Source organism: Misgurnus anguillicaudatus, chromosome 21 (assembly GCF_027580225.2).
Source record: "Misgurnus anguillicaudatus chromosome 21, ASM2758022v2, whole genome shotgun sequence".
Taxonomy (NCBI): Eukaryota; Metazoa; Chordata; class Actinopteri; order Cypriniformes; family Cobitidae; genus Misgurnus; species Misgurnus anguillicaudatus.
This window is the reverse complement of record NC_073357.2, coordinates 18975784-18992921: the sequence shown is the minus strand read 5'-3', so window position 1 is coordinate 18992921 and position 17138 is coordinate 18975784. Positions and strand designations below refer to the sequence as shown.

At 38.8% G+C, this 17138-nt stretch overlaps 1 protein-coding gene across 1 annotated transcript in view; it reads left to right on the top strand.

Annotated features, from left to right (window-relative positions):
• The first annotated feature begins 8155 nt into the window (after positions 1-8155).
• rin1b (Ras and Rab interactor 1b) overlaps positions 8156-17138 on the top strand; it is a 42167-nt gene continuing 33184 nt past the window's right edge. Inside the window, exon 1 of the mRNA XM_055195315.2 lies at positions 8156-8704. The gene's annotated coding sequence lies outside the window, so the exon portion shown is untranslated. The remainder of the gene's footprint in view (positions 8705-17138) is intronic.

Genomic DNA, 17138 nt, shown 5'->3' with positions numbered 1-17138 from the left:
GTGGTCCAAGAACGACACCTTTGGTTGTGTCTGGCTGACATGATGGGAACGGACAAGAATAAGTTCCTGGATGCTCCAGTGTCACAGACCGGCCTCTTCGGCGAGTCGGTGGAGTCCCTCGTCCACCAGCGCCGGCTGCCCAGTCTGCTCCTCGCCGAGGGTGCCCTGCGGCTGCTGCCTCCGCCCCACAGGACGTCATCCAGGCAACGGAGGGGGAACAGCCATCCACAGCCCGCCCCGCCCGCTCGACCCGCTTCCCATGGTGACAAACAGGGATCTAAGCGGCCCTGAGACGGGCGACCTGGAATTAGATAAGATCACTCTTCGGGAGACGGTGAACGCACCCCTCCTTCCCCCGGAGGAGGACCGGGTGGAGAATCCGCCTCGGCTACGAAATTCTCGGGCATTTGTTTCACTACAGTGAAAGCGTCCGATGCACATGTACTGCGTGCAGAAGTCGATGTCCTCCTGGCGAAGGACGTGATCGAGCCGGTCCCTCCAGCCGAGATGAGCTCAGGCTTTTACAGCCCATATTTCATAGTTCCCAAAGAGGGCGGTGGGTTACGACCGATCTTGGATTTGCGCGTTCTGAACCGGACTCTCCAAAAACGATCCTTCAGAATGTTAACCCCAAAACTGATATTTCATTCAATATGCCCCCAAGATTGGTTTGCAGCTATAGACCTGAATGACGCGTACTTTCATGTGTCCATACGTTACGGCACCCGAGAATGCAACGCGAAGACCCCCGAGAATGCCCTATTAATGTGGTGCTTACATACCTTCAACACTGGTTAGATGGTAGGCTGTCACCCTCCACCAGTAAAGTTGACGTCGCCGCTATATCTGCACATCACTTTTAATAAACGGCAGATCGGTTGGCCAGCATGATTTAATAATTAGATTTCTAAGAGGCGCACGAAGGCTGCATCCTTCGCGCCCTCCCTCTATTCCTCCTTGGGATCTGTCCATGGTGCTGCTGAAAGCCCTGCAGGGACCCCCGTTCAAGCCTTTGCAGTCTGTGAGTCTGAAGTTTTTGTCAATGAAAAACTCTGACCCTGCTCGCATTGGCCTCCGTTAAGAGGGTAGGTGACCTCCATGCATTCTCCATCGACGATTCGTGCCTTCAGTTTGGTCCTGCTGTCTCGAGCGTAACACTCAGACCCAGACCAGGCTACGTGCCCAAAGTTCCCACCACTCCCTTCAGAGATCAGGTGGTGAGCTTGCCAGTGCTGCCCCCAGAGGAGGCAGACCCAACCATGGCTTTATTATGTCCCGTATGTCCACTGCGCCTCTACGTGGATCTCACACAAAGCCTCAGGACCTCAGACCAGCTCTTTGATTGTTACGGTGGTCAGCAGAGAGGAAAAGCTGTCACTAGGCAGAGGATGTCTCATTGGATTGTAGGGCACCCCATGTCCATTTAAATTGAGAGCTCACTCCACTAGAAGTGTTGCCTCATCTTGGGCACTCGCTCGTGGTTCCTCACTAACAGATTGCTTTGTGAGTATTTTTCCTTGGCGTTAATCCTACTAGCCCACGTTTCCCTCAGCAGAGCACTGCTTTGCTTATACAGCCATGGCTGTCTTTTACCTTTAACTACGGATGACTTTCGCTCACCATCAGCCCTTAACGGGGCGGTGGCTTCCGCAGCGTTTCTATCCAGCTCAGATAGGGCGCTTCCCAGTTGCTGGCACTACTGTGGGGTAAAAGGAACATCTAGTGCCCGGCCTTCTGCCTTAAATCCTATTCTCCATATCTTAAGTGGAACCGGAGGGCTTTATGCAGACACTGGAAGAGGTCAGCCCCAGTGGCGTTTTGGTAGGGATTCCCAATTTGTCGGTCATGACGTGACGTCGTAGTGACCGACTGAAAGGGAACGTCTCGGTTATGTAAGTAACCCACGTTCCCTGAAGGAAGGGAACGGAGACGTCACGTCCCGTCACCACAGGGCTGCTCCCTGCTGTTTACGGGCACTCACACTTTCCTTCTTTCTCAGCGAAATGAAGCTAATTTCCCTATTTGCACCTGCTGCTTATATACGCACCTGACGGGGCAGCGCCAGCATTATGCAAATATCTCAATGCCAGGTTTATTGGCGTTTTAGTAGTAAACGAAGCAGATTGGTCTCTCTAAGCGAGTTCCCAATTCGTCCTTCAAGGAACGTGGGTTACATACGTAACCGAGACGTTTTTCCTGCAAACGTAATTTCATGCATTTAACCATATACCTTCAGATTAAAAGATTTTTAAAATCATAGTTAACATTTTAGTCAAGTGTGTCCAAACTTTTGGCCTGTACTGTAAATAAACTACTTTAAAAGGACTTTGTTGTTATTTATTCTTGGCAGAGTTTACCGTAAGTTACGTGTTGACCACGAAAGCCGCTTGTTTATGTTGTTACTGCTAAAGCTGTCTATAGTGGACATCAACAGTTCACAGTTCCAATGCAGTAATTGCAGTTTCAATGCAGCTTCAAATAGCTCTAAACGGTCGCATAAGATCAATGCATAAGAGTCTTATCTAGCAAAACAAGCGTCATTTTTGCTTCAAAAAAGTACTTTTAAACCACAACTTCTCATCTTGCACTAGCCATGTGATGCGACAGCTTCACATACCTTCAACAAATACTTGCATGCTCAAAGTCTAGTGTGACCACATCTTGACGCTTAAAGATAAACACGATTTTGCTCTTTATGAAAGAGCCATCCCTCAATACTTAGAGACAGACTGAGAGTGCCTTTGATTACACAGAGGGAAAAAGCAGATGTGCCGTCATTAAACATCAATACTGTATTGCATGCATAGGGCCAGTGGGAGTCAGTCTCCACTCCATACTATTCTCTCTCTTTCTCATGTGTGAGTTTGAAAGCCTATCACCCCTGTAACCCAACACCCAAATAAAGGCATATGGATATTAGGTAATCTGAGTTTTTTGTCAGTAGCTTTAAGGTAGTGGATCTGAGATTTACGGAATGGGGCAGCTTGTGTTTTGTGTATGTGCAAATGTGCAATATGACTCCTCTCTGCGTTCAGTTTAAAAGAAGTGCAATCTAGTCCAAAATCAAGCCCCAACTGTTCTATGCAGGGCCTCTAAGGGAAAGACAGCTTTTAGAGTTGGATTACAGAGACTGAATGGGGTTTGTTCCTCTTGGATGTTTTTTTTTTTGCAGAACACCAACTACTGTCTCCCCTCCCCCTGCAATCCTCATTAACAATTAAATCTATGCAGAAAGACACTGTCAGGAGCATAGTACACTATTTGTTGGCCCAAAGTCTTTAAAAAGGTTTAAAGAAGATCACTTAACATACACACTGCAAAAAAATTACTTTCGTACTTAGTTTTTTTGTCTTGTTTTCAGTACAAATATCTAAAAATCCTTAAATCAAGATGTATTTCCTTGATGAGCAAAATGACCCAAGAAAATAAGTTTATTTTTAGACAAAAATATCACATTTAAGTGAATTTGTGCTTAAAACAAACATGGGGTTAGAAAAAAAATTGAAGGCTTAATTCAAGAAAAGATTTCTCACACCATTGGAAGATATTTTTGCTTGTTTTAAGCACAAATTCATTTAACTTTGATATTTTTTGTCTAAAAACTAAACATATTTTCTTAGGTCATTTTGCTTATAAAGAAAATACATCTTGATTCAAGAATTTTTAGATATCTGTACTGAAAACAAACAAAAATACTAAGTAAGAAAGTCATTTTTTTGCAGTGCAAGTTATCACTTGTGTTTCTGTAGCTCAATGCTACAGTCATGGGTTAAATTCTCAGAAAACACACAAACTTATAATGTAAAATAAAAACTTTACTGTTCAAAATAAGTTTTTTTCTTAACATTTAGAATCATATTTTATACTGTAGGTTTTAGACACATGGTGTGTTACAGGAATGGTTCTCAAACCTTTCGGCATGCGGCCTCCCTTATGGTGCATCCCTTCGTGTAGCTGTATTGAATAGCTGCTAAGATCAGCATAGGGAATCTCTATGGCTGATTTATAAGACATGTTGCTGATATGTTACCTTTTCTTGTTAATTGAGTCTTTTGGGGTATCTTATAGCTACAATATTAAGCTTTTAGAAAAGGAAGTTACTGTAAAAAATCCAACTTCAAAATTGTTCTTTCAACAAAGATAATTAAGTAAATTGAATAAAGATTTGAAGGGTTCAATTTATTATTATGTGTTTACTGAATGAAATAAGCATAATCATCCAGGTAAGAAATATTATTTTGTTGACTGGACTTAGATATGTACGTTTTGTCCAACTCGTTTACCCAACTTGCCAAACTGAGTAATCTGAACAAGCAAGTATAAAAACCATAATGGTCTGAATGGTTCCCAGCATGCATTGCGACATGTTCACTTCTTTGGTTAATATTTACTAAAAAAGATGACTGTTTTAAGGTTTGATGGCTTTATTTATGTTGTGTTGTTAATCTTAGTTATATGTTGTATTTAGAGTTATTTTGAAAGAATTATGTTTGTTCATTGTTACCATGATTGAGAACTGTGTGTTCAGAGAGGACGGCACAGTAGGTTAGTGCACATCATTGTTGCCTCACAGCAAAAAAGGTCTCTGCTTCAAGCAAGGGCTAAGCCAGGAGACCTTTCTGTGGGGTTAGCTGAACTGGATATACTAAATTGTGTGTGGATAACTTTATGGATAAATGCTGGAATGGTGTTGTTGGACAGTAGTAATCTTAGTTGAGAAAACTACTTTGTACTAACTTTTAAGTTTCCATTACTCAGTAAATTTAGTTAGCTGAACTACATCACCTTCTTATTAGTTAGTTTGATAAACATAAATATTTATGTTGTGACAACTTGTGGTGTTAACAACATTTTTTAAGTTTGGTCCTTGTTAGAAGAGTTTACTCAAAAATTTGTGTGCGATGGGTTGATTTGAAATTTTACGTTTACTCAACTTTTTTTGGTTCAAACTCTGGCATAGCTTCAAAGCTAAAACATATCAAATCCTATCAGAGGTCTATCATGTTACTAAAACACACCAGGGGATTTTGCTGTCATCAATATTAAACAAGTTAAATATGTTTAAACGTGCTGTTTTAAGCACCCTTATTTTTATGGTGTTTCTGCAGAACAAGTGTTGCCACCTTTTCCCCATACACTGCAAAAAATGACTTTCTTACTTAGTATTTTTGTCTTGTTTTTAGTACAAATATCTAAACTTAAATCAAGATGTATTTTCTTGATGAGCAAAATGACCCAAGAAACTAAGTTTAGTTTTTAGACAAAAAAAATTAATTGAATTTGTGCCTAAAACAAGCAAAAATATCTGCCAATGGGGTAAGAAAAAAATCTAAAAATACGTTTACGTTTTTCTTAAAGGCTTAATTCAAGAAAAAAATGTAAGCACAAATTCACTTAACTTTGATAGTTTTTGTCTAAAAACTAAACTTGTTTTCTTAGGTGATTTTGCTTATCAAGAAAATACATCTTGATTCAAGAATTTTTAGATATTTGTACTGAAAACAAGACAAAAATACTAAGTAAAAAAGTCATTTTTTGCAACTTACAATTACCCTTCATATCCATTCTTCCTTTTTCAGTTACCCCCCACACCCATTTTGCCATTACCCATCACTCTCTCCTTCCAATTACCCATCAGGCCCCTCTCCTATTACCCAGCATTTGCCAAACTGCCCGATTAATTTTTCATTCCAGTCGCCCATTTGCGAGTTCATTTTCTTTAAGTGAGTAAGGTTAAAGATGTCTGGCTTGTAGAGTAAGTGGTTCAACTTGAGCTTTTTTATTGGCCCCTGGGATACTAATACATGATTATATATAGTGAGATATAAGTCTTTATGAGGGTGAAGTAAGCAAATGCTTTTATAAGAAGATGCTTTATTTAGAAGATCACACTGTACTATAATTTCTATTTGATTTTTAGAATAGTATCTAACCATCATTCACTCCTTCAATAATCCATCATCCCCCCTCTAATTATTCAGTCATATTCAGTATTCAATGTATTGTTTATAAATATTGCTTAATTACCTATTATTTCTCTTTCCATTCTTACTATCTTTTGATTCCCCCACTTACCCTTGTTCTCTCTCTCTCTCTCTCTCTCTCTCTCTCTCTCTCTCTCTCTCTCTCTCTCTCTCTCTCTCTCTCTCTATCTCTATCTCTCTCTCTTTCAGTCTCATTACAATGTGTCAGTAAAGCTGGCAGAGGGCTGCTTATGTAACACGACAACATTTCTGCTGACACATTTCTGAAAGAGGATTGAAAGCCCAGAATCTGACGTTTGTGAATTATTTCATATTAATGTGTATTTCTTTCAGTGCTTGGTCACTGCCGGTGACTCGGATGTGACCTGTTTACAGGTCAGCAGATGCTTTTATCCAAAGCAACTTACAAAAAAGGAAGCGTTTAACAGAGTACGACCTGACAGTTAAAGACTGAGTGCACCGTCGGCAGCTGGTAAAGAGAGAACCATACTGAGCTGAACAGCACCCACTTACAGCACACCCACCCGTTCCCTGTCTCGCATAATTTTGCGCTGTCTTACACACAGATGCAGCGATTCCCTGATGTTTTATTGCCATGACTTAACAGGCAATTTTCCATATAATTGAAAACAATATGTCACCATATTGTCATGGAGGGCAAAGTGATATTCACTCATTCTTAAATTCTCTTAGATCAGCATTATACTTTATCGCTGGGCAGTGAGATGTTTTATATTTCCATCAGGCAGGTTGTAAGTTTACCCTGGACGGCAAGTCTTGATTTGAGTCCCCCTTGTGTTTTAGCAGACGGAGGGGTCACTGTCAGGCCAGCACTGGCTATATGTGTCACTTCCTGCAGGCGTCTGGAAACACTGAATCACGTAGCTACTGCGGTGCCGATGATGCAATGAACACCCTGCATGCAAATCACTTTATCATTTAGGTCTTCCAACGCTTTTGGGTCCCACAGGTGGGATTTCCCATAGATATGGTTAAACGTGTGTGAAAATAGATGGGAGACATTTTTATGCACATCCAAATATGCCATCTTTTAGAGATATGTGTGTATTTTGGCTAATGTACGGGTGAAATATTGCATTGGGAATTCAGAGGATGTGGATGCCTGCAGTATCTCCATGACAACCTACAGCAGCTCCTCTATTGAACTTCTAGTAGGTGTTAAGGAATTTTACTTTTTTAAGTAACACCTGCATGTCATGTGATTAATTTCTTTGGTAAGAAATCTAATGATACTTTTCTGCATTAAAAACTGTTTTGGTTTCTTATCTGGATGCACTTATGTATACTGAGGTTACCCAAATGTGAGGAACTTGTTATGTCAGGTATGGATCTGACCCAACCATGGCTTCACTAAAGAGTGATAGGTAGCCCACACTTTTAAAAATGATTCCATTTTTATTCCTTAAAGAACCATTCAGTGATAGTATTTCTTATCTTTTAATAATCTAAAAAAAATTATTTAAAGGTTAAAGGTTCTTTATGGAACTATTAAGCCACAAATAGTTCTTCTATGGCATCGTGAAGCACCTTTATTTTTAAGAGTGTATTTTTGTCCTGTGATGTGGATGGAGGACATGTCTCCAGTGTTTGCCTGCTATAAATGAATTCTCACAACAGTGTGTACACGAAAACTAAAGCCTGATCTTGATTCGCTCTGTCTTCATAAATCTTAATAAGCTGGCCCGGGGCGTTTGAGAAGATGTATCATTTTCTTCCCCACTATGAATTATACCATTGTTCCCACCTTTGTTCTCTGGCTAAGGAGAAAACATCATTTCTGAGGCATTGAAAACATCAGAGGTACAGCAGGCAGCAGCAGCTCTTACCAGTATTTGCTGCTGAGTATGAAGACATTGAGCGCATGGGAATTTTTTTATAAATTAGTGGAGATATCAGACAGTGGAAACAACTACAACGCTGATGTACACAATTTTAATAGCTGAATGATTTCTTCCTAGTATGTTTTTAATAAAAGTGTATGTTGCTGAAGAAAGGTGTGTGTGGGTGAAGTTTGTGTGCACTGACTGTACAATTTTGTTAACATGTGAGCTCAATCGCTCTCCTATAGCGACACCCAGCGGTCAATAGTAGAAGTCAATAGATCGAGCTAATCATTTTATCTCTGCATCTTTTCTTGTGGGCTGTGCCTTTAATGTTTGACTTCTATGTCATTTATGAGATACGTTAGCCTATGTAATTCCGAGCTTGCTTGCCCGTGTGTTTTTCTGATACGTAGTTTTTTATTTGTTTCATTTTTTTGTAATTTACCGAAATTGTGATGTTTTACCTGATGATATAACTGATGTTTTTTATTTTCTTATATTTTATTGATATTTTTTAAGTTTTTAAAAAAAAATTGTACAAAGGCAACAACATTTTTACTTTGTCTGTCGTAGTAGAAGAAGAGTTTGTGTCGCGTGGTGAAACTTGTATGTGCGCGTGAGAAAACAGAGCGAGGTGTGCGCGAGGAGCTTCGTTGCGCGTGAATGAGATGAACAGGCTTGATGATTTAATGATATCAAATACATCAAATCACATGAACAAGGATCATCTCATGATATCAAACACATCATCACAAGCCCCCGGTGCTGCCGAACGGACCCAATGATGCACAATCCAGAACGCATGCTGACAGCTCGTGCGTCTGAATCCACCAACCTGATGACAGACTGACAGATGAAGAACTATTAACAGAGAAGGTAAAGTTAATCATACATAAGTAGTCTTTTTCTGGGTTTTATTACACTAGTAAAGTCTACAAGTACGGTAATGTTTTGGTTTTAAAGATTAAACATTAACATTTAAAAAATGTAGAAACTGCCTTTTAAAATATGTAAAATATGTATATTTAGATTTTTCAGTACCATATTGTATAGCAGTAACGTTACTGTGTTTTCTTTTTTTTTTGGTAATCATTCAGTCCATCTGATTTTTACATTAATATCATAGTACATATTTGTAATGGTACGTAACAGTCTGATTCTTGGGATAAAACTGATATACTGAACATGTAGTGGTTATTATGGTTACTTGCCTGTCAGGATAAATGGGCCCAATTTGCACAGTGAGTATTTTTTATATTGTGCAGCTTTTCTGTATTCTTCTTATAAGCATTTAAACAGCCTGATGACTGGTAAAATTTGGTCAATTTTTAAAGGAGCAAATAATATATTTTAAAGTAATTGAAGTCAATGATAGCCTGTTTATACCTTAAACATGCTTGTTCTTTCATGTGGTGAGTTTGATATAGATAGGATACAGTCAGTCATTGTGTTGGTCTCTGCAGTTATTTAGAGGTGGTCACTTTACTTGCTTTGAATGGTTTTTAATAGATTTACTAAGACACCACTGATCCCTAGAGTTATTAAGATGTGTTGATAGATAAAGAGTTTAGGAGTGGTTTCATAGTTCTAACCTGCTTTTAAAATAAAATCTAATTGTTTTTTTTAGTATGTACAGTAACAGTTCAGTGCCTGGTGGTGACAGAAAAACCATAGCGCCTCCAAGCATCTTTGGCTGTGGGGGTGGTAGTGTGAAAAGTGTGGTGGAGAGCCTCACACACACACACACACACACACACACACACACGCACACACACACACACACGAAAGCAGTCTGTTCACACTTGCTGTGGCTTTCTTCACAGCACATTGACTCATGGATCAAACTCATCCTCTGTTTTTCTAGTGTCATAATGTCCACTCTATAAGATTGATGTCATATGTACTGATGTCATAATTGGTCATTGTGGGCACTATACCTATCCTGTTTTCTCACTGATATGTATACGCCATTATTATGGGGTGTAGCCTTTACAGTTAAATGAATGTAGATTCATTCGTTATTTTAACATCCTCATATCTTTTCAAAGGTTTTCCTCGAAGGAAAGAATTTACGTTATTCTGCGTTAAGTTAAAAACCTTCCCCATCTTTTTAAATTTCCAGAATTCCTGTTCACACATGATCTCTTACTGTAGTGGTAAATTAAAGGTGCAGTGTGTAGATTTAAGGGGCATCTAGCTGGGACGTTGTGAATTGCAACCACCGTTCCAACGTTCACTGCGCCCCAGTTTTCGAATTATGTCAAAGCTTATAAGAGGTTCCCTAGCTAATCCGCCCTCCTCATGGTCCGTGTAATTTCACAAAGTAAGATTTGATCCTGGATCAACAATCATCTGATCCTGGTTTTAATCAAAGAAACCCCAAGTTACCCTTAACTCAAACCATTTTTACCCCTCAAATTAATGTGAAACAGTGGCGAGGCCAGAAATTTTAAACTAAGTGGACCGTGTTAAAATGGGGTGGACCTCAATGCCTACTCTTAAATTACATAATTTTACACTATAGGAGTGGTTAAATGGATTACATTATGTTTTTTGAGTCATGGATCAAATCATTTTCGGATCAGCAAAACTGGTGGTAGGAAAATAAAATAAGAACAAATTAAGAAATGATAAGCATATAAAAATAGAAAAGAACAAAGCTACAAATAAAGAATAATCGAACGGTAGTATTTAGTACAGAAATAGAACCAAATGAATAATAACACTGTCTTCTTCATTGTACAAATTAAATATATTAAATATTTTTAAGCTACAAAAGTGATTTTCCTTTTGCCTTCTGTTGTTTAATTAATATAATGACACAAACATAAGCAGATTTTTTGAGGGCACTCAGGCACTCCCACTTTAAGACTACTAACACACACATCTGATTTCTTTCTGAACTGTTTGCTCTTACTTTAAGACAAAACTGATTATTTTTATGAGATTACGTGTCAAGACTGGGGTATTTCGAGATCATTTTGTCTTTGCGTGCTTTTTCAAACGCGCATCTCCTTGCATGCGCTTATGACTGTGCGTCCAGTTGAGTATTTGTGTGCGTCTGTGCATACAGAAAACAGCTCACTATAACATCATATTGCGCTCAAATTGATTAAAATCGCTTGCATGTTAACATTTGCAAGGTTTATAAACATTTCCAAATGCTAAACTTTCTATAAATAGTAGGGTTGCTGCGGTGACAGAACTTTCCCACCGGTTAATCAGCACGTGACAAACCAGGTGATACCAGTATCACTGTGTGGGAGGGGCTTATAAATGCGCATGCAGACGTGCACATTTTACTTTCACTTTTGAATTAAGCAACTGTTTAAATGCAGCGCTTGTGTATGCTGCGTTAAAACGCGTATGAATTTGCGTGCAATGCGAGTGCAACAGCTGGTTTAATTAAGTACTTGAGTCAATGTGGGCAGGTAATTCTCAAAGAACCCGCCAGTCCCAAGCAGAGCAACTGGCTACTTCTCTATAAAGCGCTGCTTAAATGTTGGGTTCATTATTTTTCTTGATGAAAAACACAACAACAAAAGCGATCTCGCTTACATTAAACATCATATATGTATATTATAACAAAAACGAGTAAGCACGTGGCTCTGCCATCGTCTGGTCAGTCTGCTCGCCTTGCACACTCTGAGAGGAACAAATGAAATCTGACACCCGCTGCTCTGTGACATGATGCAGCAGACACATTCAGTTGTTTGCTCTCTCTAACGAAACTCAATTATTTAATTACAAGAAAATATCAAAACGACGATAAAAGACGGTGTCCCGGTGGGCAAGTGATCTAACCGGCGAGAGGCTGAAGCACCGGTAATCACCGTTTCACCGACTATCACGACAAGCCTAATAGTTATTTATTTCTGAATGATGCGTATTTGAGCGATTAGTATTAAAGAGATTATGATTTATCATCATTTATGCGTCATTTCTTCTGCTTTCCCAATAAGATATTTTGTGTTTTTTCTGACTGGGTGGACCAGCCGTCAATCTGAATGGGTAGCCTCACTACTGGTGTGAAATAATAGTTTGAGAATAATTTTTTAAAAGCATATAGATTACTAAAGATTCTTACCATAAATGAGGTGAAAATAATCCATATGCAGAGACATTAACTCGTCTGTCAATTCCTCCAGAAAACAGCGTGAAGCACACTTAAGAGTTTACATTTATTTGAGACAGAAATCTTTTGAATTATTTTATTGTGAAATTGGCAGCGCAGCATGAGAATTTTTAATTCATGTAGTATTTTAATTTTAATAAAAACCAGGGGACCCCCTTATTGATATTTTTGTGCTTTATAAGGGGTCCCTCAAGGCTCATAGGTCCAGTACTCCCCCAGCCCCCCACCTCAATTTGAACACGGGTGTGCCTCATTTGTCTTGAAAAGTGAAGCCTCTGGCTCTTTGATCGCCCCCTGGTGGCTGGCTGCAGTACAAGTCATAAACCCCACCCTCTCCATTCAAACGAATGGGACTCTGCTTTAAATTAAAAATTATTTACACTTCCACTAAAAATGTCCGTAAGATGATTTTGATCCTTTAAGGTAGTTGCTATCACCTGATTATATGCTCAATTGTTCATTTTTGTGATAAGTTTCATTTTGCTAGTTATTGGTGTGGTTCAATTGTTGGACATTTTTTGCTTCAATTCAATACAATAGAAGGAGGCGATGTCGTGTCGTCCATCTTTTTTTCAGTCTGTGTTTGAACACTGCTGCTCCCCTTTGAAACACAGAGAAGCTATGGTAGCCGCCACAGGACAAACATGTCGTCGCCTGAGACAACGTGACGAAAGTTTGTCCGTTTGGGGCAACTAGAAACATGGTGGTTCAAAATGGCAACTTCAATGTAAGGGGTGTATGTAGATAGAAATGCCTCATTCTAAGTAATAAGAACATAACGGTTTATTACATTATGTAAGGTCTTTACACCACTGAAAACATAGTTATGTATATTTTATTACATAACACATTATACAGCACCTTTAACAGTATTTTTCTGGACTGCATGTGTGAAAGGTGCTAATGTCTGAGCTACTATTATTTACAGAAAACACATACAGTAGTAACTAAGGGTGTCACGATTTCGATTTTAAATTGAAATTGATCGAAATTAAGTCACAACCTCGAACTTCGAATTAAAAAATGGGATCATCGATGCTGCCACGCCCCCATGTCAAGTCCGGTCGGCTTGCCAAGCGGGGGAAAATAAACCTCTCAGAGGTGCCTTTAAAAACATTGATCCAGCGGACCGCGATTTATATTTTAAACATGAGGGATGTATTGCTACAACTCCTTGAAATGCATATCATAAACAGGATTACTACCTACTGATCTGACTTCGGACAGAGCGCAGCTCTCTGCACGTGCGCGAGAGAGCCGCCAAGATGCAGCGGGTTATATTTTAAGCAAAAGGGATAGTTTGCCTCAGCTCGCATGAAACGCATAAAACTAAATACTTAAGGATTATTACTTTAGTTTATTTTTATACTTCGGATAGATGTGAGAGCGCGTGAATGTGAGAAAGAGAGAAGAGCAGCTGCTTATGACGCGTTGGTTTAATTTCAGATGCTAGAAGTCCAAGATGCACGCATTAAGTCCATGTGCGTGCAAGAAGAATCCTCTCTCTACAAGACCTCTCGCGTAAAGTGAAGCCCACAAACCCCTATGCGAGGTAAAGCACGCAGTGTGCATGTTAATGTGAAACTATAATAATAATAATAGTAATCAATAATGGCCTATCATTTTTTGTCTTTAAAAAAATTGAAAAATCGAGAATCGAATCGATTCGTGACCTTAGAATTGAAAATGTCATCAAACCGAGGATTTGGAGAACCGTGACACCCCTCGTAGTAACCATGGCCTCTCATGTTTAAAAAAGGGACAGAAAACATAAAAAAAAACTTAAATAAATTTCCTTACCAAATTTGAAAAGGCTAATAAGATTTTAGAACTATGGTGGTGGGGTCTATTTGCAGCTAAAACTGAAATAAAACTGAAACTGTTGTAGAATTACAGTATCACACAGTCTGAGTAAGCTCCCAGTCATCGGCTCTGCTGGTTTAGCACTATTTCAAATTGCCTTCATCTAACTGTTTTTGTGCTTATGGAGAGCTCTTAGCAGCCATCCATGGGTGGTGTTATATTAGTCATTCATGCTCTCACAAAAAACACACAGAAATAAAGACCAGCTAAACTTTCCATTACTGTGGAACTGCTCTTCACTGCTGTAGCGATGCATTGTTTGGTATTTACTATTGTGGAGCGAGATTAAGTAAATCTAACAGAGACATTTTTCAGACTATGCAATATCTGGCTGGTTGCCAAAACTTTAACTCTGTTAAAAAATACAGTGGTATTATTTTTGGCATAGGGGTTATCAGTTGGATGTGTACACACACAAAGACAAAAACAAAATTGGACAAACACAGAAGACACAAAAATAAAATAAAAAAAAAAAATACAAAAAATAAAATCCTTAAACATAATATTTTATGATTACACAGATATACTTTACAATATTTTACAATAAAATTGCACTTTTTGACTTGTCATATGTGGCCCTGTCTGTGAAATACAGGCTAAAGTCTCATAATTTAATTTAATCTAAAGTTTCATTTCACATTAATTTCCTTCTTTGACATGACCTTACTCGGTCAACATTAAAGAAATCAAGGTTTTATTTTCACAGAATGTTCTTTACATTATGTAATGGATGATTTTAAGTAGAAAACAGTAAATCACAAGAAAATTACTTTCACATTTGGGATGCATGTGCATTGTCGCGGTTACGCTTCTAGGCGGATCTTAACTTCTGGTCTCTGTTTGTTTAATGGTCTAACTAGTGGCTAAACTGAACTCTGGATTAAATACCTTGTTAAAAATAACAAATGTTTTGGTTTCCTAAAGACGGGGGAGACGGCAATCATGGATCACAACTATGTGAAGGGAGGTTTGGCAGCAGGTCTGTAGTTAACATTGCTATTAACTATTAACTCAAATATCTAATCAGCCAATGATGTGGGAGCAACTAGGCATTTAGGGGGCATGTACACCAAAGTTTTTATGCACGCGGCGGGTGTATGCTTTCTATTGTTTCCAATGGAAGCGCAGCGTTTTTCAAAAAAGCCAGCAACTAGCATTTTTTTTCCATGCTGAAAGTCGCCGCTTAACAGTTTTTCCACTCGTCAGTGAGTGCGTTTACATGCACAGTCTTACGCCGATTATGCTTAATAAACGGTTTTCTTTAATCGGGGAAAGGCCATAAACGTAAGTAAAAATCGATTGGCACAGGTAGTTTTTTGCTCATTACCCCGATTTTGTGCGGCATGTAAACACCTTAACCGGCTTTCTCACGGTTTTGTTCATGTGCGCATGTATCCGCATGTGTAAGATAAACATCACACGTGGAAGTTAGTGCAAAGTAACACATAAAAGTCTCCACTCGACTTAAGCAGTTGGAAGAGAAACTGCGAAAATAAAAACTGATGTTATATTTACAGGTTCTGGAGACACGAAAAGAGATAAAATAATATAGCTTAAGACAGATATGCCGTCGGCTTTTTGATCGACTATTATGTACTATAGGGGATGACGTCACTACCTGCGAGAAACCTGACAAATCTCCAAGTCCCGTGTAAACGCAGTTGTCTGCATAGCCGGTTTATTGGTTTGCATGTAAATGCATGAAAACAGTTTTTTATAATAAGCAGATTTTTGATAGTTATCCACTTATTCTGTGCATGTAAACATACTCAATGTCAGTTATCACGTGGCTGCCCAATCACAGGGTAGGAGGGGTGGGACAAATATCACAACAACAAACCGGTGCATCGTACAACAACTGATAAACAAAGCAGAAGTATCACAGCAACCAAAGCGCTCAGCTGAAAAAAGCTGGCAGTCGGATGAAATAAAGCTGCCAGTCGGCGTCCGCCGGGCGTTTTCAGCCACGTAAAAAAGCTTTGGTGTGCACGCCCCCTTAGGCATATAGGCCTAATCAAGAGGATCTACTAAAGTTTTTGCTGGAATTTAAATTAGTTGGAATGTTGCATGGTTGGTGCCAGATTGAGGGTTTGAGTATTTCTGAAATCGTCTATGTTGCTCAAACTACTGGAATTCTCTAGGGTTTGTACAGAATAGAGAAAAGTATTTGGTGAGTGGCAGTTCTCTGGTGGAAAATGCATTGTTGATGGCAAAGGTCACAGGAGAACCGACAGTAACTCAAATAACTACTTGTTACTGAGGTAGATGGGCTGCAGCATAAGAAGACCACGCCGGTGCCAGACATTTCAGCTAAGAGCAGAAAAGTGAAGCTAGTGGGCATAGGCTCTTCAAAAGAAAATTGAGCATATAGCCAATATCACAAAGCTCAGATCAATGCAAACTGGTTTGTTGAAGATGATAATGAGTTTACTTTAATCAAATGGCCTCCATAGCCACCAGATTTCAATGCAATAAAAATCCTTTGGGATGGGTTTACAAATGTAAATATCCCGCTAACAAATCTGCAAAAACGTGTCAACGTTGACCAAAATCTCTAGGGATCTAACCCAGTACTACTAAGGTTTTCCTAATATAATGTCTGTTATGTATTTGTATATAATTAATATAATATGTTTTTATTTAGTGATATATTATATAATAACACATCTAGCTCATATCGTACATAACATATCAAATTGCTGACTTTACCATCTTGTAAGTTCCTGAGAATGATTTGAAACATTAAAACCTTTGTACAAAGTACAGTAAAAAGGAAATGTATTTGGATTTATAAAAAGTCATATTTGTATTTAGTCATTCATCTGTGAGTTTTTTTGGGTTTCTTTATTTTTCTCCTACCTGTGACTCCCATCATGACTTTCAGGGCAGCTTTATTTTCAGATTTCTTAGTGGGCAGCTGGCATTAGGACCTCTGGTTTAACACATCCCACTCATCTTATCTGTCATTTCAGGCCTGTTTTAGGCCCAAGCACAATCCGCCACGGCTGCGGTGTGTCATCATTCATCAGACGCTTAAAAAGTGTATAACACCATCACTGCACTAATAATTCAGACCATATTCAGATTTAGGTCTATTAACCATACTAAAATAAATACGATTTTGTAGCTAATAACACTTAAAGGGATAGTTCATCCGAAAATGGAAATTCTGTCATAATTTACTCACCCCCATGTTGTTATAAACCTGTATGAGTTTTTTTATATATATATATAAACACAAAGGAAGATATTTTGATAAATGATGGTAAGCACACAGGTGCCTTAACCATAGTAGGAAAACAAATATACAAT